The 24,241-nt window shown below is 37.3% G+C and overlaps 1 non-coding gene across 1 annotated transcript; it reads left to right on the top strand.

Moving 5' to 3' along the window:
- The first annotated feature begins 10,590 nt into the window (after nt 1–10,590).
- On the top strand, nt 10,591–10,697 carry LOC148213191 (small nucleolar RNA R71). Its single transcript, XR_015793000.1, has one exon. It is a non-coding gene; the product is annotated as a small nucleolar RNA R71 (small nucleolar RNA).
- Nucleotides 10,698–24,241: the final 13,544 nt, after the last annotated feature.

Below are 24,241 nucleotides of genomic sequence, written 5' to 3'. Positions count from 1 at the left end.
CCGCAGTGCGTGTCCCAAAAATAGGAAATGCATGTCCCGACCCCGTCCCCGATTCTATTTTTAAATAATTAATATATATTTATTACACTTTTTTATACTTAAATTCTAAAAATAATTAGAAACAATTATAAAACCGATAATTTTTCTCGAGAACATCTGTCGGACCTAAGAACGAGGTGGAGACGGAGACTTTTTTATTAACACGAGAATGGGGGAGAGCATCCCCACTCACCACACCATTGTCATCTCCCCACTACATAAAACTTTCTTTCTCTAATTTGTATTTTAAATTTTCTAACCTTTTAAAAACTAAAAACCAAAAATGGTTACCAAACATGTTTTGGTTTTTTGTTTTTTAAAAACAAAAAACAAAAAGTGGTTATCAAACATATATGGTTTTTATTTTTTAAAAATAGAAAATCAAAAATCAAAAACCAAAAACTAAAATGGTTATCAAGCGAGCCATAAATTATTCATTTTGAGAATTTGGTAGGAAATGTTGTAGATGTGTTTCATTTGACATAACAAACAAAAGAAAAAATAAAACTCAAAACTATAAATTAAACAAAAAAAAAGTGCTTAAATTAGATATCAAGCATGTGTTTGAAGATCGGTAGGTAAAGATCGTTCCCTGGAACGTTGGAGACACAATGTAGCCAAATATTAACTCCACTTGGTCGAAGATCATGTCATGTACTAATCTTAGGGACTTGACAGATGGACTGTGTGCAATTGATTCTCAAACAGCACAACTGAACAGTCGGACGTCACTATCACCTAATTCCATATAAATAAAAGCTTTATTCTGACATTAGATACGCTATCCAACCTCGGCTTGAGACCATACAACGGTCTGTTATTGACTTGAGTGCTAGATTGTTTGCTTCTATCACCATGCTCGGTCGTATCCGATCTTATTACGACTCGAGCCAGATCATAAATCACCATAAATATTTGGTGATCTATGGAAATAGACTAATACAAAGTCATTCCTACCGTAGCTATGACTTTCACGTATTCTTAAGGATATCCCCTGAATCGTCGGGACCACCTTCGACTGCTCGAAGATCCTCCTGTGCCGCGAGATCCTCTTGCTCTTGGCACCTCGAAGAACATTCCTAAAATTTGTGCAACCATTGGGAGCAAACCAACCGAACCTCGCCCTCTATAACTGACCCTTTACCTCGTTGGCAACTAACAACTCTCCAAACAAGAGTTATTTTTGCAAGATATTGGGCTAAACTGAGTGCTAATGAGAGAGTCTTAGTAAAAAAATCACACCAAAATGAGAAATTAAGTGAGAAATAGAAAAATCATATTTGAAATCCTTGTTTTATTAAATGTTGGTACATTCTGGCTTATCATGTTGGAGACATTTATGGGTAGCACAATAACTTCTCATTTTCATGTAGAAATAACTCAATGTCCTTACAATTAACGCTTGTTGCCCTAAAATCAAATAGTGGTATAAAAGTTCAAAAGGTCCCAAACTATTCATGCTCAAAATATTGGTTACTAAATAAATATTATTACATTTTTAATCGCATATGGATAAATAATGTAGACAATTTTATTTTAAATTCGAAACTCAACACACGTCATACAATCTAATAAGTTCATTTCTCTAAATCTATAATTTTATCAAACTCTTTCTACTAGTGCAATGTAAAAGTCAAATTAGCATAATTAATTAAAGAACTTTATTTTATACAATGAATGAATTTAACTATTTTGGTTAGTTTGTGTTGAAGTTAATAACTTTTAAATAATAATTATTTAAAATGTGTTAACTTTTTAATTCAATGTTGTCTCGTAGTTTCAACAGAATACTCTGTTGAAGTTCGTGCCACAATCATTCTCACGTTGGGATTATATTCGTGCTTGGTACAACATTATGTGGTATCAAGCTTACAATCATTCTTGGTTTATTGTATTTTGTAAAAATGCTAACAAAATGCATTTTTCCAGTTTGGTTTCAATCATGGTGGAATACCTTCGGACATTGTAAGGAAATTTTTCCCTTACCAGTCCAAAAATCTTTTCATTTCTTCGAGGCGAATATTTATGGAACTCCCATATCTATTACGTTTCGACTTGCTTTATATTTCCAGATACCATGGATCCTTTGTTGGAAATTCAACACGGTAAGGTCTGGAAACTTCAAGGTTGTAACAAAGGCAATACAAGTCAAAGTGGTGGGAAAAATTTCAATACAGCCACCTTCAAAAAGAAAACCTGAAGGCTTGGTTTGAGGCAAACGTCCACTAGCTGGTGATTATGCTGAACGCACGCACTAAGCGTGGTAACAATTCTATAGATGCAAGCGCACACCTGTCAGAGTAATACAAAATGGATGGAGTATCCAAGTATCGATCCTCAAGGACTTCTAAATAATTTCCAAACTCTAAAGTTTTAATGAATAGTGAACGTTGAAATGAGTGATTCTTGTAAAATGAGAAGTGGTCACAATAATGGTTTTGGATTTGGGATTTGGTCTTATAATGGTAAAAACCTAGCCCGAATTACTTCAAGTTAGCCAACAAAGAATCAAGGATATGCTAAGGACGATATGCATTTTACTTGACGAACCAACGACTACGCTTTTCACTTGACTTATGCTAAGCAAGTTCAAAGTCCTAAGACATTCCCTAATATGTCTATTACGAGAGATATCTTAGTTTTAGGATGGAAATAGTCACAACCTCGGGTTAAGGTCCTATGTCTAGGCTACTTAAGCGGAACCCTTATGTCTAAGGCGCTCCTTTCCTCGGTTTAACCACTCAACAATGCAAATAACCAACCTTTTCAGTATTGACTTGTTAAGACCTACAGTGGCCTTCTCTAAATTCTAACTTTTTGGGAAAACATGTTGAGCAATGAATGGAAAGCAAAAACACTACGTCTTAGCAACCCTTATTAGAAATAAAAGGCTAACTATCCATAACCGGGCTAGAGACGGGAATTTAGAAAGATATATTGAAGAAAATACAGCAAGTAAAATGGTTGAAATTGAAATGCATGTGTGAAAAACAAAAGTTAACTAACGGAGAGTTTTTCTCGGGATTGAGAGCTTCGCCCTTCTCTTTCAAGCAAGGGGGAGTGTCACGTGCTCTTTCCTTCAAAACCACAACTCTCTTAACTAAAAATAAAGTAAAGGCAAGGGAAGATAAGCAAAGTGCTGGATTTTTATAAATTTGAATAAGTAGAAAATAACTAAGTACAAACGAAAACAAAACAAAGCTCAATAAAGGAATGTAAAGTGCTCGGGATTTAAAAACCAAAAGCAACTAATGAAAGCAACTAAAAAGTACTTAGAAAGCAACAAAGAAACAATAAAAGTGATCAAGAGAAGGAAGCAAGGCTTCATGAATTTGGTGGAGAAGCTGCTGGAATTTATAGCTGTGCAGAATTGGTTAGGTAGGTCCTAAAATGATGGTGAATCACCCATTTCCAACTCTTTTGACTGACCAAATCGTGCACAAACTGATAGTGGAACACTTCTTCTACACGTATGCATCGGTTGGAACCACCAAAACGCATGGGAAGACGCGTTTCATTAAGGGCAAAGTTGGAAGAAAACCAGTTTTTCTGCAGCCACGCAGGCGCCTGGCGCCTCCCATGATGTTTTTTCGTCTTTTTGCTTCTTTTGATTAATTTTCACTCCCAAATAGTTCTAAAATGTCATAAATACAATATAATCCAACCACAAACCATCATATATGAATTTTGCATGAATTGGAACTCAAACGACCGAGAAAAAGTCTGAAACAAAGTTAAAACATAGTAAAGACAACATCTAAAACCTTCTTTTTACGCATGTAAACAAGCGTAATCACACCCCCAAACTTAACGTTTTGCTTGTCCTCAAGCAAAACTTAGCAACTTTAATCAGCTTCCTAACACATGGACAAGGTAAAGCAAAAGCAACTGAGATGTTCAATCATAAATTGTCTCAAGGAAAAGATGTCAAAGCCTACCATTCTATTGCCTTTGTAAACTTAGTTATTATAAACCAAGTTTGAAATGATAAAAACTTTCTCTTTCAAAATCCTTTTTCCTTTCAAAAACAGAAAACGTTTTCAAATACCCTTAAGGAATCTGCACACTCCCTTTTTACATTGAGACTTTTACATCTGAAAGACCGGCTACTAGCCCCTGAGGTTTCCACACACTAACATCGGTTTCAACCACAGCTACTCGTAGAAAGACTTTGAAACTAAGAGCTAGGTCATAAGACGACGACAATGAGAAACACGAAGTCACTTATGACCATCATTACTGCTATTTTCAAAGTCAACACCCAACCTAAAACTAAATGGGTGTCTACAGTAGGACTCGAAAATCATAAATACATTTTCTTTAACTCTCATTGTTTTTACCACTCTTTTCTTTCTAACACAAGTCTTTTCCCCACTCTTATTTGCTCTCAACAAGACTCTTTTTTACTCTTTTGCAACTTTTGTCTTCTCTTTTTTTTCTTTTTTTTCTTGTTCTTTCTATTTTTTTAAGCTAAGTGCTTTTCAACACTTTCTTTCTTTCCAACTGACTCTTTTTCAAAAGAAAATAGCATGATTTTTCAAATATAAATAACACTTTATTTTTCTGAAACAATGACTAACACAACGACTGTCCCCCCCCCCAAACTTAAGAGAGACAGTGTCATCACTGGGAAAAGACTTTTGCATCTGATGAAAAAGGCTTAATAGTAAAAAGGACAAGGATTTCCTATATAGGGGCAAAGAAAAAGTTTAAAGTCTGTAAAAATCAAAAAGACATAAAAGAAAATGGGTTTATCACATAAACGAAGGAAATAGCTCAAAGCTTAGTCAGGCATAGAAAAGAAAACTCAACAAGCTCTTAGAATCATCATTGACATGAAATCACATGAACAGCACAGATGCTTCAAAGTAGGCATGTGAAAAGCTAAACTAAGGTTAAGTGACGGCATACTTTAAGTGATCAGAAGATAAACGTTACTAATTTATACAAGTTTCAACTGAGCTCAAAACATAATCAATGTAAGGCTATAATATGCAAACTACGTCATTAACCAAAAGAGTAATACACAAAAAAAAATAGCAAAGAAAGAACCTCCCCTTTATGAAGTTGGAGGTTGTGGACGAGGATCAGTGTCGGTAGTGGAAGATGGATGACCAAGGATAGCAGCTAGCGCTGGAGGCCATGAAGGTAAAACCGCAAAATCCAATGAAGCCCTCAAGTTGTAGATATGTTGCACGACTTCTCGAACCTGATCTCGCAGCTGTTGGTTCTCCTCTCGAAGACGACGAATCTCCGATGTAGGAGACGTCCCAGTACCTTCCCTTCTTTGTAGCGCATGGGCGATAATTCTCCGAATATTCTTCTCTTCCACAATTGGGGCATCTCTCTTAATTTGATCCTCAAGGAGCTGTACACCTTGTCGTAAGCATAAAGAAGTGACCAAGCGTGGGTGATAAAGCTTACCACGTGTCCGGTGGGCACACTCATGGATACTGGTATTAATCAATTCTCCATAATTCACATTTATGCCTTTTAGCATGGCATAAACCAACAGGGCCCTATCCTGAGTGACATGCTCATCATGCTCTGTTGGCAGAATTCTGTTTTTGACTATGTATAACCATCCTGTAGTAGCTAGGGAAACATCCTCGGGTTTTAGTCGTACCTTGCCATTAGTAGTCAAATCCCAAGTGGCAGAGGGCTTCCCAACACATTCTAGAGCCTCATCAAGCTGTTCCAGAGTCGGAGTCACTAAAATCTTATTGCCCACAGCATCTCTGATATTCTTAATGTTGAAGGTGTAGTTGATCTGAGTGGCATCAAACCTTATTTCCTTCCCACGCACTATGGCTATATGTGACTAGGGATGGACAGCAGCGTATAACTCTCTGACTAACTCCAAAGCCTCACATTGTATGGGCTGAATGAGTGGTCTACATTCTTTATCTCTAGCAGTCTCCCTCCAATCATCAGGCACATCTCGTAGAGTGAGATCGAATCCCAATTCTGTCATAATCTTACGGGATTTCATTAATGAAGTGCGAGTGGCTAAATTCGCCGCGTTCCATTTCGTCTCGACCTCCTCTCCCTCAGATAAGTCCAGTTCCATTGTATCAACTGGCCCAGGTGCCACTACCTTCTTCTTAGCTTCAGCTGCTTTAGCTTTCGTAGCTCTCGTTTTAGGTTCATTTATGGGCACTGTCGGCTTCTTAGCCTGAACTGCACGACGTTTTGAACTCTTTTTCTCCCGCCTCTTGTATTGGAACATTTCCCTTATCGTCTGCATGTCCTCAGGATCTTCTTCGCTAGTAGGTTCTTGAGTAGTATTCTCCCCAACCTTGGATCTACCTGTATCACACCCAAGCGGGTTAACTGCATTAGAAGGAATAGTGTGAGCATCCCTTACCCCTGGTAGAGTGGCCATCGGTGTGACATACTCATCCGTTGCCAACAGAGTAGATTCAGTTGCCCCAGTAGGCAACCCTTGGTGACTACAAAATTCTCCTTCTGTAGGTGTATCCAATGGGGAAGGTTCCTGAGTATCTGTTCTCACCACTTCGTTCTCGGTATCCTCCGTTTCCGGCATATTTGAACAATTGCCTCGGGAAACTAGTAGAAAATCATCATTACCATCTCCCGGTGTAATAATCAATGGAGATGAATAAAACTGCTCCTCATCTCTGTTCTCCATAGATGAATCCTTAGGCGTCAGACGCCTACTACTCTCATCTTCCTCAATTTATGGGTCCGTCATCACCTCCTTGCCCTTCCTCTTTTGCCTTATCGAAACCCCGGGCTCTAGCCTCTGGCTATGGCTCTTCTCTTGCTCTCCTCCATGCTCATCTCCTGCATCCATTGGCATATTGGTTGGGATTCGCATCCTAGGAGGCTCTAAGGGTTTTAGGTGTCCCATGTTGAAGGTACTCAATATGTTAGGGTTCAATTGTGGTGCTTCAGGTCCTCTTTCTAGGAATGGAAGTGAAGGTGGTGGGGGAACCCTAGGTGAAATCATCCCATAATTGGTTGGAGGTACCCAATGACCCATTCCATAATAAGGTGGAAAGCTAGGAAATAGAGTAGATGGGTTTGGCATTCCATAAGAATGAACACTAGCTGGAATTTGCATTTGGGACAAGGGAAAATGATAGGAAGGAACCGGGTTAAACATAAACGGTTGGTACATACCCGGATTTATCATTGGAGGAATTTGTTGAGGATTTTCAGCCCTAAACTCACTGTTTTGAGGTATATTAAGGGTGGTTAGTTGCTGAAAATTAACATAACCATGTGGGCTCATTATAGGATGTTGTGTATGAGCTTGGGATGGAGGACATTTAAATGTTTGAAGCGGGTTTCCTCCCCTAACAGCAGCTAGCCTAGAATCTGGAACCATGTGGTGTTGGAAGTTCTCCAATGGTGGAAAGGGAATGCTTGTGGCATTTGGAGCTTGAGTAGAAGAGGTAGGAAGTGAAGTATGTGGAGAAGAAGAAGCCATAGAAGTAAGCAAATGCTGGAAACTTCTTCTTCTTTTTGGTAGTGGCTGAAATCGAGAACAATGGTGGGGAGGGAGTGGTTTTTTTTTCGAAAAACAAAGGGGAGGAAGAGAAATGTGTGGGTTTTGGTGGAGGTGCAAGGCTGCAATGGGTCTATTTAAAGCTTTCCCCAAACTAAATCCTAAATGGAAAGGGATTGAGTTTTAAGTTCAAACTAGGTTTCCTAAACCTAAAAGGAAAAGAAAACAAATTTGAATACCAAATAGGATTAGGGAAACAAAATTTGAATTTGAAGAGAAGTTTTAAAGTTAAATCATAGAGGATTAATGTTTGACCCAAAATAAAGCTCATATTATCGAAAATTAAAACCCAAACCGTGAAGGAAAATATTTTCGAACTTCTGAAAAATAGAGCAGGCGCCAGGCGCCTGCTTGATTTTTTTTCCCAAAGGGCAGGCGCTAGGCGCCTGCGTAAAATTTTTTCAACGTTTTTTTTTTCTTTCTTTCTTTTTTGTTTTTCAATGTTTTCCAAAAACATTCTTAATAAGCAAAACTTTTTATAATTAAACAAAAAGAATGTAAGATACAAAAATTTCCTTCCTTTACTTTTGTTCTTTCAAAACAGATAAGAAGGAAAAACATTTTTCGCAAACATTTATTGACCTGAAAGTTGAATAGAGGTTTTTTCTCTATCCACTGGTTCTCCAATATACAGCTTAAGTCTTTGCCTATTTACTTTAAAAATACTTCCCTTAGAGTCAACTAGATCCACTGCCCCATATGGGTAGACTTTAAAAATTTGAAAGGGACCAGATCATCTAGACTTAAGTTTCCCAGGAAAAAGTTTCAACCTAGAATTGAATAACAGAACCAGATCATCTTCTTGAAGATTGTTCGGTCGAAGACGCTTATCGTGCCACTGTTTAGTTTTTTCCTTAAACAGCTTAGCATACTCATAAGAAAATTGCCTTTGACTCTCGATAAAGTTCTTAGCATCTTCTTCCAATAAGATTTTGTGCATGCAAAAGGCCGGGCTTATCCCTCGGATATCTGCTATCGTCCATCCAATGGCCTTTTTGTGCTTCTCCAAAATCTGCAATAAAGAATATTCATTAGTAGGTGATAAATTGGAAGTTATAATAACTGGTAAAGTGTCGTTATCCCCTAGATACGCATATTTCAAATGCGACGGCAATGACTTCTGCTCGAAAGTGGGTGGTTCCACTATGGACGGAAGTAACGACTTGTATTCTTCTTTTTGTATTTTGTCAACAGGATTAGTTACATCTTCCGGTCCTTCTGCTATCTTATCAAGCTCTTCTTCAATCTCTGTAACTAACAAGTCGTAAAATTCATCAAACATAACAGGATTCAAGTTAGTTATAGCAGAGCACTCTTCAAAGTCTCCTGGTAATTTCATGGCGTCTAGAACGTTAAATTTAACTTCTTCATTATTTACCCTCATTGTAATTTCTCCCTTCCTCACATTAAAAACTGTATCCCCAGTGGCTAGAAATGGTCTTCCCAAAATAATGGGAACATCTAAGTCCGCCTCGCAATCTAGAATAATAAAGTCCGCAGGGAAAATGAATTTGTCCACCTGGACTAAAACATCTTCTATCTTTCCCTCAGGTCTTATGATAGATCTATCTGCTAGTTGGAGGGTAACCGTAGTAGGTCTAGCTTCTCCTATGCCTAAAGATTTGAAAACTGATAATGGCATAAGATTAATGCTAGCGCCTAGATCACATAATGCCCTACCTAAGTTTTTTCCTCCTATAGAGCATGGAATGGTAAAACTGCCAGGATCGTTACATTTCATGGGTAGTAGGCTGCCTACAGCTTCACTACTACATTTGTCATGCTACCAGTTCATGCTCTCCTATCTTTTTCTTCCTAGAAACTATATCTTTCAAAAACTTAGCAAATTTGGCATCTGTTCTAGAGCATCTACTAATGGTATATTTATATGCAATTGTTTTAAAATATCTAAAAATTTTCTAAACTAGGAATCATTATTTTTCTTAACTAATCTTTGTGGAAACGGGGGAATAGGGGTAAAAGAAGGTTGTACCTGTGGAGGAACACTCGGGATATCCTCATTACCTTTTCTAATATTTTCTTTTTCTGGTGTTGTTGGATTCTCTGGTATCTTTACAGTTGGTTCAGTGGACGGAATCTGTACATTTGTTGTTGGCATTGTTGGTCCATCATATGCCAGTCCATTCCTAAGGGTGACTGCTTTGCACTGTTCTTTCCCTTCTCGTTTTGGTAATTCAGTATGGCCTGGAAAAGAACCTTGTGGTCTATTCTTCAATTCATTGGCGAGCTGTCCCAATTGGGTCTCAAAATTCCTCATTGATGCCGCTTGGGATTGTATCACTGCGTCGGTTCGGGCCATGTACTCCTTCATCATATTCTCAAGATTTGGGTTGTTATTTTGAACTGGTGGAGTCTGTGTTCTCTGATTGTACTGCTGTTGCGGTGGCGGGATGTATTGCTGTGTAGGTGGAACATAGGGCTGCTTGTTCTGCTGGCTCTGCCCTTGATTAAAACCGCTCGAACCTCCTTGACCTCCCCATGAGAAATTAGGGTGGTGCCTCCAACCTGGGTTGTAGGTGTTCGAATATGGGTTAAAGTTCCTATTGTTCTCATGTCCTACATAAAAAACGGAAGCAGGGTTATGTGGACAATTATCTTTAATATGGTTTTCACTGCAAAATAAACAAATGAGATCGTTGACTTGGCAAACAGGGGCAGGAGTGCAATAATCTGACTGCACAGGTTGTGTCGGCGTGGCTAATGGATTTTTTATTCCCAACGCCATCTCTTTCAGCCTCTGGTTCCTTGTAACCATCTCTTTTTGCATCGAGGTCGCAATGTCCAGAGCCAAAACTCCAGCTGGATCTTGCTTCTTTGGTGCTGCCCTAGATCTTTGCGAACACCATAGTTCGTTGTGTGAAGCTAAGTCATTTAGGATGTCGACTATCTCGTTGAATGTCTTCTTTGTAAAGGCTCCGTTGGCAGCATTGTTTAGCATCATCTTAGTAGGATGATCTAAACCTCTAAAGAAGTGTTCTATCTGGATGCATGCCGGCAAGCCATGGTTCGGACATTTCCTGATTAGTTCTTTAAATCTCTCCCACGCCTCGTGAACAGGTTCACGATCATACTGTCTAAAGGAGATGATCTCCTCTCTGATATCAGCGTGGCGAGTAGGTGGGAAGAATTTTGTTAAGAACTTTTCCACTAACGACCCCCATGTGGTGATGGATCCCGGTGGAAATGCATTGAGCCATGCTCTAGCTTGGTCCTTCAAAGAAAATGGAAAAAGTGTTAGTTTAAGAGCATCGTCTGTTATACCAGGTAATCGAAATGCATTTGCAATTTGAATGGATGATTTCAGATGATCATGTGGATCCTCATGTTCCTGCCCTCCAAAATGTCCAATTGTCTGCAACATCTGGAACATCATTGGTTTAAGCTCAAAGTTTGCGTGGGCTGGAATAGGGTTGACTATCCCTGAATCAAAGTTCTGAAAAGCCATGGCGGCATATTCTTGCATTGCCACGTCTCTGTTGTCCTTCATCTGGATATGGTTGAATTCATCATTTCTTGCATGATCCCTCCTATTACCGTTAACAGCAGGTGGATCAACCGGATCACGAGGTGGAATATCTGCCATTGATGTGCTCGTACTCTCTACCTCACTTTCAGGACTGATTTCACCTTCTCTCTCTTTTTGCTTTTCTAGTTGTTTTCGAAGTCTTTGCTCCTTTCGAGTTTTTCGAAGGGTCAGCTCAATCTCAGGGTCAAGGGGTAGTAGAAAAGATCTTGTGCTCATGCAATTTAACTTACCCTTGTGAGATAAACAACCAAAAATATAGAACAAAAACAGTGGATGGAAATTACACCCAACAACAATTCACAAAAAGAAAAACTAAAAGAATTTGAAATAATTTTAAAACTAAAGTCCCCGGCAACGGCGCCAAAAACTTGACTGGTGATTATGCCGAACGCACGCACTAAGCGTGGTAACAATTCTATAGATGCAAGCGCACACCTGTCAGAGTAATATAAAATGGATGGAGTATCCAAGTATCGATCTTCAAGGACTTCTAAATAATTTCCAAACTCTAAAGTTTTAATGAATAGTGAACGTTGAAATGAGTGATTCTTGTAAAATGGGAAGTGGTCACAATAATGGTTTTGGATTTGGGATTTGGTCTTATAATGGTAAAACCTAGCCCGAATTACTTCAAGTTAGCCAACAAAGAATCAAGGACATGCTAAGGACGATATGCATTTTACTTTACGAACCAACGACTACGCTTTTCACTTGACTTATGTCTAAGCAAGTTCAAAGTCCTAAGACATTCCCTAATATGTCTATTACGAGAGATATCTTAGTTTTAGGATGGAAATAGTCGCAACCTCGGGTTAAGGTCCTATGTCTAGGCTACTTAAGCGAAACCCTTATGTCTAAGGCGCTCCTTTCCTCGGTTTAACCACTCAACAATGCAAATAACCAACCTTTTCAGTATTGACTTGTTAAGACTTACAGTGGCCTTCTCTAAATCCTAACTTTTTGGGAAAACATGTTGAGCAATGAATGGAAAGCAAAAACACTACGTCTTAGCAACTCTTATTAGAAATAAAAGGCTAACTATCCATAACCGGGCTAGAGACGGGAATTTAGAAAGACATATTGAAGAAAATACAGCAAGTAAAATGGTTGAAATTGAAATGCATGTGTGAAAAACAAAAGTTAACTAACGGAAAGCTTTTCTCGGGATTGAGAGCTTCGCCCTTCTCTTTCAAGCAAGGGGGAGTGTCACGTGCTCTTTCCTCCAAAAACACAACTCTCTTAACTAAAAATAAAGTAAAGGCAAGGGAAGATAAGCAAAGTGCTGGATTTTTATAAATTTGAATAAGTAGAAAATAACTAAATACAAACGAAAACAAAACAAAGCTCAATAAAGGAATGTAAAGTGCTCGAGATTTAAAAACCAAAAGCAACTAATGAAAGCAACTAAAAAGTACTTAGAAAGGAACAAAGAAACACTAAAAGTGATCAAGAGAAGAAAGCAAGGCTTGATGAATTTGGTGGAGAAGCTGCTGGAATTTATAGCTGTGCAGAATTGGTTAGGTAGGTCCTAAAACGATGGTGAATCACCCATTTCCAACACTTATGACTGACCAAATCGTGTTCAAACTAATAGTGGAACACTTCTTCTACACGTATGCATCGGTTGGAACAACCAAAACGCATGGGAAGACGCGTTTCATTAAGGGCAAAGTTGGAAGAAAACCAGTTTTTCTGCAGCCACGCAGGCGCCTGGCGCCTCCCATGATGTTTTTTCGTCTTTTTGCTTCTTTTGATTAATTTTCACTCCCAAATGGTCCTAAAATCTCATAAATACAATATAAGCCAACCACAAACCATCATATATGAATTTTGCATGAATTGGAACTCAAACGACCGTGAAAAAGTCCGAAACAAAGTTAAAACATAGTAAAAACAGCATCTAAAACCTTCTTTTACGCATGTAAACAAGCGTAATCATCCACCTTCAAGACATGAAGAGGAAGGATCATGAAGAATATGCCCTTCTCCAAAATGATATCATGACGGCCCTAGTAGGGACAAATTCAACAGAAGAGTTCAACTCCCTCATTCATCGTGTTGCAAAGTGTCTCTTTGATGACAACGTCAGCTAATGCGAGCACATAACGATTTCTTCATCATCATCGTTAGTCGGCGACGAGGTTGATCCTTACGTTGGGATAGATGTCAATGACCCATTTTTGGACACTCAACCTTATTTCTAGGTGGTTTCATAAAGGGTCAAAATATATATAAAAAAAAAAGTTATTTTTCAGTGACCACTTGGTAGCTATTTTTCCACTATTTGTAATATCCTGCAGATTCGGAGAATCTTCGATAAGGCGAGGACATAGCTTCAGATAGAATGGTTTCTGAACAAGATTGCAGAGGTTTGTAGTGGTAACACAAGGTGTAGCGCGTCGCTTACTTTAGTAAGGACTCAGGGAAGATGTTGCTCGATACTCCGAATGATGCTTCGGTAGAGGGTTGTATGGCGGCAATTGGGAGGCAAGGATGCCGTGTTGTAAGTCTACAGTAATCTTCAGCCCTAATAATCGACTAGGGATAGAGCAGGTGCCTTGAATAGCGCTACCGTGTGAATAGACAAGAAGAAGTTAGGTGACGTTATCAAACGACCTTAACGGCGAGTCGACGGAAGATGCTCAAAGATATTACAGATTTATCTTTAATTTGCTTTTGAAAAGTTGTTTGTCATTTTGTAATTATTTCCGTTGCTTTTTAGCTTTATTGCTTTAGCTTTATATCTTTTCTTACTTTTTCAAAGATAATATTCATTGTTGGCCACGCTTTTGGGCCAGTCTTATCTTTATTTTTCATAAAGTAGGTAAAAGTCATAAAGTAGATTCCAAAGAGATAAGAAAGCCAGTCAGGGTCTTGTCCTGTTGGCCACAAATCTTATCATATTTGTTTGTATTCATTTACCTTGGCTAGAGATTTATTGATGCCAAAGAGCACTATAAGTATCCTCATAAGTGTCGACCATTTATGGCTTTGATACCATTTAAGGCCCGTTTTTATGAAATGTTATTGCATTGTTAAGAGTTGAAATTTGATAAGTTTGTTTTACTTGATTTTACTTTATTGTTGCTAAAAATGTTATTTAGCAACAATATAATGATTTGTTCCTAATTATACCGTAAATTTAGCCCACTTTTCGTGTAGTGAATATTAAAATGGGTCTCACAAACGCTCTACAAAGCTTTCTTTAAATGTCTCAACAATAGTCACCTAGCTTCTAAACACTACAACAATTGGTACTTAAGGATACAAGAATGAAAAACTCACAGTGGACACGAGCACAGATTGCCGACGCGCACTACAACACAAAAACTTGTTCCTCTTCCTCTAATCTGCTAAAACATTTTCGCTGGCTCTTTTGGTTTGCCATATAAACCTTAAAAGTTGAAAAACATCCTTTTATATTATTGCTACAACACTATGACGATACAGACTTGCTTGCCTCACACCTGCACACATTTGGGTTTGCAACAGCACTACGGTGCTATGTTACAGCGCCACTGTTGCACCTCTGCTTAATAGCTAGAGGGTAAGTGCAAGTGCACACTGTTACAAGTAATACTACGGAAATATTCGAAGTTCGTCTCCACAGGGACTAGTTTTCTTTTAAAATTGATTTTGTAAATTGCTTAAATGAGGAACCGGGTTTGGGATAAAAAGTGGTGAAATTGTTGGGAACACGATTTAAAAACACAAAGATTAGAAAGGCTAACCCCCTACTAAGATTTAGTTCTAAAAATATGAATTACACATACTAAATGCGTCCGTAATTATGCTCAATTTTTGCAAACTGGTTCAACTTCTATTTCATACCACTTTTGGTTTGTTTAGAAGCTTAGGCTAGCGTTTACATATGTCTATGAAACTCTAGAATTCTAAATAAATCAAATTTCAACTTACGTTTAACGGGTAAAAGAATTTATGTCTAGGGTCTTGTTTTAGTTCTTATTTCTAAGTAACTTCCCGTTTTACCTTGATGAGATCTATTTGACTCTAACCTTTTCAGAATTAAAATCAAACTAACGTGATTTAACAAATGGCCAACAAGAAAATCAACTGGATAAATTGTATCAATCAAGATAAGTAAAGAGAGCGTAATACGTCGTGCTCATTGATAGATGTAATTTAAAATAGATGAACTAAATCATTCGTAAGAGGGTTGAAGAAATAATTTAGCTACTCATGAAAGTAAAAGAATTGAAATAACAAGAGAAGATAACAAAAGAATGCATTTTCATTAAAATTGAAAAAAAAAGAACAAAATTGGAACAAATTGAATTGCAATAAAATAAACAAGAATAATTGCAGAAAGAATAATTGAAGAACAAAACTTAAATGCTAGAAAAGAAGCTAAAAAACTAAAGTTGATCACAAAGTAGAAAGGAAGAACAAAAGTATGGAAATGAAGTGCGTTGAAGTGATCCATGTAAGCTCAATTTATAGGCTTGGGAGGTAACAAAGTATTGAGAATTCCATGGGAAGTTTGTAACGACTTGTTGTTGTAGAGATTTGAGGAAGTGAAACCAAATTTTGGACCAATTACTTGGTCAAAAGTGGTTATTCCCATTTTGATAATCTAGACAGCGAATGTGGTTGAAGCATTGTGAAGCTGGATCATTCAAAATAATGTGGCTGGCGCATCTTAATCATAAATCTTCAATTTTCCTTATAAAATAAACATAATTACACAAATTAGCCTTCATTTGCCTAGAACTAAATGTCTACGTCCTGAATCACAAAATATGCACATTTTTGCTAAAATAGATGCATGATCATACACTTTTCATCCTAAATAACCCTCAACTAATCATGAAAACCTATTCTTTTTAGCCTTTAATCAAGGCTTATCAGCCACGACGCTATTCCTCTCGGCCAGATGGCCCTGTAGCCCGCTCTTCTTTAATCTTCTTCATTCTTACTTTGTTCCACTTCCGTTTTAGCGCCACATTGCCAGCAAAAGGTTGAAGCACACCTTGGCCCAAGAGGCAAAGCTCACCTCCCTCCTTGGCAAAGAGCATTAGAGCTTATCTTAATCACAGAGGCAGGGCTTGTAGGATCTATATGACAACACTAGAGGGGGATGAATAGAGTTCCTTGCCAAATTGTTGAATTAAAAATGAAAAATCAAGAATAACAAAAAATAAAACGAAATTTAAATGCAAATATTAAAGAGAGCAAGAGAAGAGATGACACTAGAAATTTGTATAATGGTTCGAAAATTTCTACTCCACTACCCAAAACCATTTTTGGGTATTTTGCTGCACCGACTCTCTTCCAGGTGAGAACTAAGCCAATCAATCAGTCTTTTATAGGTTCAAGAGTAAACCTCCTATCAGTCCTTTTCAATAGTTCAAGATCAAACCACTACAATCTATTTTAATAGTTCATTTGTTTAAATAGTTCATAACCAAACTACTCTCACATTCCCAAGGTGCACCCACACATTAATACAAGAACTCAAATTATGTAAAAATAAGCAATACAAATGAATACCTCACTAAAGTTGACAAGTGAGAAGAGAATGAAAAGTTTGAGAACAAAATAATTGAAGAAGAGAAATATAGCTTTTGCTTTGATAGTTGGTATGTGGAGGAAGATGCATTTGGTTGTTTCAAATAGAATTGCATGGAATAAATTTGACCATTAAGGTGAAAAGGAATGACTAGTGGAGATTAAAAGTAAATATAAGGAAAAGAATAAAAGAGAATAGGATTGTGAAGATTAGAGAATTTATGGAGCTTGAGAGTGATTGTGGCGATGGAAAGAATTTGTGGAAATTATTAATTTCTAAATATTTTAATGTGCCACGTGTCGTTATCTCACTCATTTGATTGTTGGATGCCACGTCAGTAAAAATTTGTTAGAGTATGTCATGTGTCAACTTCTGTTTGGTTAATCTATCCATGTAACTTGCTAATATACGATTTTTCTCCCAAAATTGTTTTGACTGTAATTTATTTGCTTAAACCCAAATTTTAGTGATTCGAAGGGCATTGGATCCGCCTTTCTGAGCACTGCACTATAAACACTTTCAAACACTAAAATCATCAGTGAATAAAGTTTGTTCTCTTAAAAAAACATGGTATGAACGAAGTTCGTAAAACTAACAATTAACCTCACATTTAAGCCAAATAGAGGTTTGAGCTCACCTTGACTTAAAAGGCAGAGTTCACCTCCCACTTAAGCTCTAAAGAGGTTAGATCCCACATTGACAAAAGAGATAGAGTTCACCTCCCGTTTAGGTGGAAGAGAGGTTTGAGCTCACCTCCCACCTTGGCAGAAGAGGTGGGGCTCACCTCATTTTGGCTAAAGATAGGTTCGAGCTCATCTCACCAAAGAGGTTTAGCTCACTTCACCACAAATATTTGTGGATATATCAAGCTTAAAGCATGAGCTCTCATGAGAGAGCATATCTCGACCCTCTAAAACTTGGAGCACTTTGAGTCATGCCTAGAGGATGGTCATCACTTAGAATTTCTGAGATGACCTCATCCCCATGGTCAAGAACTTAACTAAGTGGGGGTCGTTGTTATAGGTAAATAAATACCTACAATGTAGTTGTTAGGTATGAGGCCACATTTCAATGACGTGTAGTCTACCCTAGGCCACCAAAAGCCCAAAAGAGGTTGGAGGCCACCTCGACCAAAGAAGTAGAACTCACCTTTCACATAGGCTAAGAGAGGTTATATAGCCTCGGTAAACAGCAGCAATAACTCTAACTTTCCTTCTGATAATTTTTCAGCAATCACCCATGATTTTACGAATCTACAACTCACACTCTCATTTGGATTAGGTCTATCATTGGATAAATTGCATTGCTGATATTGACCCCAAACAAGAAAAAGTAGGTACACAGTAGACAAAGAGGTAGAGCACATCTTTCCACTTCAGCCGAGGAAGTAGAGCTCACCATGGCCAAGTGAGGTTAGAACTCACCTTGGTTAAAGAGGTAAAGCTCCTCACCTCCCACATATGCCAAGATGGTTGTGTTGGGTTTGTAAAGGAGTAGAAATAAAGTCTCACATTGACTAAGGAAATGAGTGATTCATGGTATATAAGAGAGGACATTTATCTCTAATAGTGTGAGACCTTTTGAGTGAAACCAAAAGCAAAGCTGTGAGGGCTATGCCCAAAGCGGACAATATCATATCATTGTGGAGATACTCAGGGTACTTGGGGTACCTCGTCCTTAACAAGTGGTATCAGAGTCATGGTATTAGCCTAGTTGTGTCGGTGAAATCCTCGAGTGCCAAATATTAATCAAATAAATAATTAACAATTAATTATTTTATTTTTTCAATTAAATATCACATATTTAATTAAAATCATATATTTGAATTATATTCAAACGCATTTCTCTTGTATAACCTATAGTTTTAATATGAATCAAATTCATATTAATTTAATATTTTAATCTTACTCAAATATTTTTCTTATATATAGTATTAATTTCGAATCTTTATCCAAAATTAAGATTATATAATGTATCAATATACATTATATACACTCCATATTTTGAATATTTCAAATTATGTCAAAATCTTGATTCTCATTTTACCTGTTCTGAGCTAGCAAGGAGACCTAATGGACCTACATATCAGAAGCTCAAACGATACGAGATTAATTGATTAACTCATTAACCATATTAATCAACATTTGTTAACTGTGGGTGACTTCACTAAAGACCCACAACTACACTGTTCTCACTCTAGAATATTTTGTGTCCATGGAATTTGACAATTACCAACAAGTCAATCATTTACGGAGTGTTCGTAACTTCAGCTGGGTCAAATTCCTGTGTTACCCCCTGAGTTACCTCTTTCAATTTAAGTACCACTACTCTTCTAGTGAACAACCTGTTTATGGTCTGACCAATAAACATAAGTCCCTCTCGGGCTAATGACAGGGTGAGGCCCCTTGTTCAAGTCCTGGAGTCAGAAGTCCTTCACGAGTGTTCGTAAATTCAGCTGGGTCAAATTACCGTTTTACCTCTAAGTTACCTCTTTCACCTTAAGTACCACTGCTTCTCTAGTGAACAACCTGTTTATGGTCTAACTAATGAACAGAAGTCCCTCTCTGGCCAGTGAGAGGGTAAGGCCCCTTGTTCAAGTCCTAAAGTAGGGAATGAGTGAATTTCATATTGCGTAGTTATGTTCCCAGCTCTCTACTCGATCTCGTTCCCAAAATGGTAAGGATTATTGAGTCGGCAACTTTGGTCACCCTTACCCATACAAATCAAAGAACGATCCCTTATAGGCAGGAGTTCATAACTCGCTCATGATTAAGATCGAGTTACCTAGTCATCCTATGAAGTATTAATCTAGTTAGTTTATGAGGTGTTATAACTAACGATTAATTATTTCGTGATTCGGTCTTTTACAAACTAATTTTATAGGATTCCCCCACTCGCATGTCTCCACATGAACGACCTGGATAGAGTCGTTTGTAACTATTACAAAGCGAGCTGTATCCATAGTGTTACCAGGAAAAAGTACCAAACCTTGTCCATGTACAATAGACTTTTTAGGTTATTACTGAGACATTATCCACTTGTATATCGAATATATACTCTATATTTATTATATACTGTATATCAAATATATATACTATGTATTAAATATATACCATATATAAGTTATATAAAGTTCAAGAAACATTAAATAATCTTGGATCTTAGTTCATTGGAATACGAGTAATCCAAAGAACTAAAAAATAACTCTTTATTGGATAAATAAATTGTTTATTAATTACAAACACATGAGCTAAGCGCATAAAACCCAACAACCTCCCACTTGGATAAGAGCAAGCTCTCGTTGTGGTCTCCAAGAGTAGATGGATGAGTGACTACTTGAGGGGACGATTGTTGGGTTTGTAAAGGAGTACAAACAAAGTCCCACACATTGGCTAGGGAAAGAAGTGATTCAAGGAATATAAGAGAGGACAATTATCTCCATTGGTATGAGGCCTTTTTGGTGAAACCAAAAGTAAAGCCGTGAGAGTTATGCTCAAAGCGGATAATATCATACCATTGTGGAGTTACTCGGGGTACTTAGGGTACTGTTCTCCTTAACAGGGTGGAGCTCACACCTCGACCAAAGAGGTAAAGCTCACCTCATATTTAGGCAAAGAGAAGTCAGCTCACCTTTTCCATGCAAGTTGAAACCCACCTCGACAATGAGAGTATGTATGGGTACCCCGTCAACGTATCCTCAAGTTCAATGTACGACATATGGGTATCCTGCCAACGTGTCTCTTGGTTCACAATAAGGGACATGGACCTTAGTACAAAATGACTATGTGGCTAGATTATCCCTCGAGTCCCCTATAAATAGTTGAACTCAACTCTCATTTAGGTACACAAAATTACTCTAGCCTAGCCCGACAATAACTCGATTTAAGTACTGACTTAAGCATCAACGAATGTTGGGCACAACATCCCACCAATGCAAGTTATCTCCACCTTGGATCTAACGTCACGAAGGTTCACTCGTGCTAGAAAATTGCATATAATAAATGATGCCTAACAAGACTTATAACTAAATAGATAATATAATTTCTTAGAAGAGGCTCCTCTTAGGCGAACCAGACTTGGAGGCTCGATATATATATATTTTTAAATCAAGATAATATGAGGCGGAAACCAATATGAGCATAGCTTAATGATAAATCACATCTACTTCTTCATAGGTTGGAGGTTAAAATAATTAATTATTTTAATGTGTTATGTATATTGCTCATTTTAAAAAATCCGAAGTTACTAATGTAATCCTGAACAATATGTAGTTGACATACAAAAGAATCATGTTTGCTCACAACGTTCGCCCAACAAGTCTATTTTTAGGAACATATATAATTAGGGAGCTGTTAATATTCCTACACAAGATGAAATTCTCCGCTGCTCAATATTGGAAAGTGAAAAGTGTGCAATTTTCCTTATTAACTAAGTAATATAAGTGATTCTGTTAAAGTGTGGTTCAATACTTTGACAAAAATGTATCCAATATCTTGATACCTGGAGAAGGATCCTTCCCTGATTAGATCATGGAAAGCTATTCTCTAAAGTACTCGTTAAACAACAATAGATGGAACTAGGGGCAAAACAATAATTTCACTTTCAGATGGAACCATGGATCACTGATAACTCTCAAATAGAGAGTATTTTGTGGACTAATTAGGGGCATTTATGTGCGAAAACATGATAATCTATTTCAATAAGCCAAAAAGAATATGAAAATTCTGATAGTGAACCTCAATTGCTTATATAATTCTTATATTCCCTTAATTTTATTATTTAATGCTAAATTACTAAGGATTTATACAAAGAGAGTAGCAGGGTGCCTATAACAAGTAGGATGCTGCTTTGTTAAAGAAGTGCTACTGGAACGCTAAGAAACGAAGCGCAAACCTTTAAAGTTTACAGTCACCTAAATGCTCCAGAGTAGAAGCTGGAGCAGTAACTCATTTAAGTTAACATCTCTTTTACCGCGTCCGTACAGCGTCCCACGGGTGCCTTAAGTTTTAAGGCCTGGTATTTAAGGAAAATAAGACCTGAGCTGACAAAAGGGAGAAAAAAAGCAAGGACAGATTGATTCATTCATTTTTGGAAGCATCGATTTCAGGGAATGTTCGTGTGTTGACGCGAGGATTTTTATCGAGGAAGGTGAAGAAGGGTGATGGATTGCTCAGGAGTCGCACTGTACATCTAAGGAAGCTTTCTACTTTGTTTCATTCTCTTCGACGATGAACTCCTCTCTTTCATTTTTCTTCTCTTTTCTTTTCTCCATTATGAACTAAACCCCACCCTCGGGGAGGGGTTGGAAGGTTTCTGTAATATTTCCAACTTGCTACATTTTAGAACTTTAAAGTATTGATTTAACATAAATGTGTTTACCTTTTTTTTTCTCATTAAACTTGTGTGGCCAACTCATTTAGCGTGCTAGCTTACTTGAGGCTCGGGGGAGTCCTTGTTGAGTGGATTGATTTCTGTTAGCTATAGTTTCTTTTTTCTTTCTGAAACGGGGCATTGAATACTCAGGGATGGGGTTCACTCTATAGCGCCTATAGACTATTTTATTAGTTTGCTTTAATCATAGCGGGAGTTGGGTTAGAGCAAGTGTTGAGTACCTCGGGAGAGAACTGTGGAGGTCTGGGTAATCAGTGCTTTAAGGGAACGTTTAGGTAGCAGTCTGAAGGAAAACAGTATGCCAAAATCTCCTCCCCGACCTTTTAACCAATCGTAATCCCTTATCATTTTGTTGTCTTCTGTGGATGCTTCTAGGAGTAAATCAAAGTAGCTCTATCTGGTTTTTGTTTTAATCTTTATGCATTTTAAGCAAAGCAGCACACACATATTTTATTTTTGGTGTGGTATTTCTGACACGACTCGTCCCAAAACACATACTAGTCCTAGAACGAGTCGTGCCGACCACAGACCCCGACTAGATATGGAGTCCACGGTCAACTTCTCTCTTAACTTTGACCTGATCTTTGAGTAACAAGCCCTGAATGGATGCACAATAAAAAAAAAATATCTCAACATAACAATCATTCTTACATCCATACTATTAACCTGTTGCACATAAAACTTCTTACAAACAAACTAACGTGAATACAGAATGTCATGCAACTCTTAAACTACTCTGAGTGGCAGAAACTTAACTATTATCTCCTTGAAACTCAGAAAGTCAGATACTCAGGTACAACCTGGGGGTAAAAACAAAACATAAACAGTGAGTTTCAGCTCAGTGAGTGGTAGGTTAATAAGAAAATATTCTCTAAAAACTTCTTTCATAAACAACCGAAAATTCAACTCTTAAAACAAACTTCTTAAAGCTAAAATAATAAAGCTTTTAAGTAAAACTTCATATAACTTGAGCAACTACAAACTCAGTAAACTTTCTCAAAATATAACTTGCAACAAAAAATTCTTTCTAGGCAAACCAAAAAGACAACGCTCCCAACTCCAAGATTCGAACTAGGATTTGGAATTCGGATTTGGTCCTAATCGCCCCCGCATTCACCTGCGACCAAGTTACGCCAACTTCTCAACCTGCTCTAAAACACATTCTAAAACATATAAAACAGTCTTCTTGCAAACATAAAACAGATAGATAAAACTGAACACCACACATGTATACATATTCTATTCTGATTTACTGGTGTAAAGTAATCTCAAAACACATAGTGCAGAATAATTCTCGTCTACTAGCATAGAGTAATCTCGATACACATAGCAGAATAATTCTCTCAATGCGCGGGGTAAAATGGTCCCAAAGACCTTCTATTTCTGGGTATACTATAAAAACACATTCACATAGCATATGGGTAATCACCTAGATATAATAACATAGTGGTTTGAAAACTGTTCTCATAAACTGTTATACAATTCTTTTCTTCTGTTTTCTAAGAACTTTTCTAACTTTCTCAAATCATTTCTAAAATCGTTTTCTCTCTTTCTAAATAACATTTCATAACTTTTCTTAAACATTCCTCTAAATCATAAATCATTTTCAAATTCTCATAAACATTTCCAGATTCTCAAACAAACACATTTTATTTCATTCTCAGCAGAAATTGCTAAATCATATATAATATATAATTTCTCAAAAATTTTGTAATACTAGATAATAAAAAACATTTAATAAAGTAACCACTCATAAATCCCAATCATAATATCCAAAACATTTAGTAAAGTAACCACTCACAAATCCTTCAAACCAGGTCGTTCGCAGCTCCAATTCATATATGACCTCAAATATCGATCCATTGTCAAGTTAATTCATGCTTTAATCGAATATAATTTCAACATACTCTTATTCCCAATATAAATCATATTATCTTCCAAATTACTCCATAAATGAAATTTACTAATTCATTCTCTCTCTTCTTCAAAACCATCGCATCTCCTTTTTCTTATCACCTTAAAATGTGGGTCCCACAATCTACCAATCAATTTCTCTTTCTCTCACTACACCACACGCAAGCTCTTTTTTTTTCTTGCCAAATTTAGTTTTCTTTTCCTATTTACTTTTAAATCCACGATTGAACATTTCCTTTCTCTCTCCTACCATCAACAACTCATCTCATCTTCTTCATGAAACCAC

The sequence above is a fragment of the Momordica charantia genome (assembly GCF_013281855.1).
Source record: "Momordica charantia cultivar OHB3-1 chromosome 1 unlocalized genomic scaffold, Mcharantia_2.0 BLBB01000001.1, whole genome shotgun sequence".
NCBI lineage: Eukaryota > Viridiplantae > Streptophyta > Magnoliopsida > Cucurbitales > Cucurbitaceae > Momordica > Momordica charantia.
The sequence above is the reverse complement of the archived record's forward strand: the minus strand, read 5'-3'. Positions and strand labels throughout refer to the sequence as shown.